This window comes from Propithecus coquereli, unplaced genomic scaffold (genome assembly GCF_000956105.1).
Source record: "Propithecus coquereli isolate 6110/MARCELLA unplaced genomic scaffold, Pcoq_1.0 Scaffold352, whole genome shotgun sequence".
NCBI lineage: Eukaryota > Metazoa > Chordata > Mammalia > Primates > Indriidae > Propithecus > Propithecus coquereli.
In genome coordinates, this window is record NW_012149197.1 from 30,176 (window position 1) to 31,106 (window position 931).

The window sequence follows — 931 nt, forward strand, 5'->3', positions numbered from 1 at the left end:
TATATTATGCATGTACATTATAATTTTAATACACGTTGATAATAGTACTGACATGAAAGCCTTAGAGGGTTTCCCCAACCGAGAATAATTCCCTTTCGTTTGAGCAGGAAAAAAAAGAAGCATGAATCATGAAAATGAGTTCAAAGAGTCCCAGGACCAGAATACCAGATCTGGCCTTCCTTCTTACTGTCCAAGATGGCTGACAGAACCAATGATTATAGCCTTATTCCAGGGATCAGGAAAGATGAAGGCAGCGTGGGGAGGACTCCCTTTATCTTGTAAGAATGCCTCCTAGGGGTCCCATTCACTTTGATTAAGGTTAAAAAAAGGTGTATGAACACACACAAACGCACACACAAACACGTTTTCTCAGTCTCAGCACTCTTCATGTTTTGGTTTGCATAACTATGTGTAGAAAGATAGATTGACAGTGAAAACACCCTTCAATAATGGGGTGCAAGGCGAGAACTGTGTTAAGGGCCTAGCTAAAAATAATGATAATAATTTGTAACTGTCCCCCTGTAATTGCCACTCTGGTGCTACGCAGTTGGTGTCCATAAAGGTTCTTAACTTTCCCCGTAGATAACATCACCTTCATGGAACCTAAAGGTAGTTGTCAAAATATCTTCTAGGTCCCGCGTTCCAGTGGATCGATTGGCCCAACCAGACCAGCGGCCCCTACCAAGAAACTGACTCAACTGGAATTGTGACCCCGGGCACTAGAGCAACACAGGAAGATGATTTCCACACCCCTGTAATTCTGCCCCAATTAATGAACCTAATTACCCAATCCCTTGCCTCCTAAACTACGCTTAAAAACCCTGTCTCCTAATCAATGAACCTAATTACCTAACCCCTTGCCTGCTACGCTATGCTTAAAAACCCTGTCTCCTAAATTCTCGGGGAGGCGGATTTGAGAAACGTCTCCCTC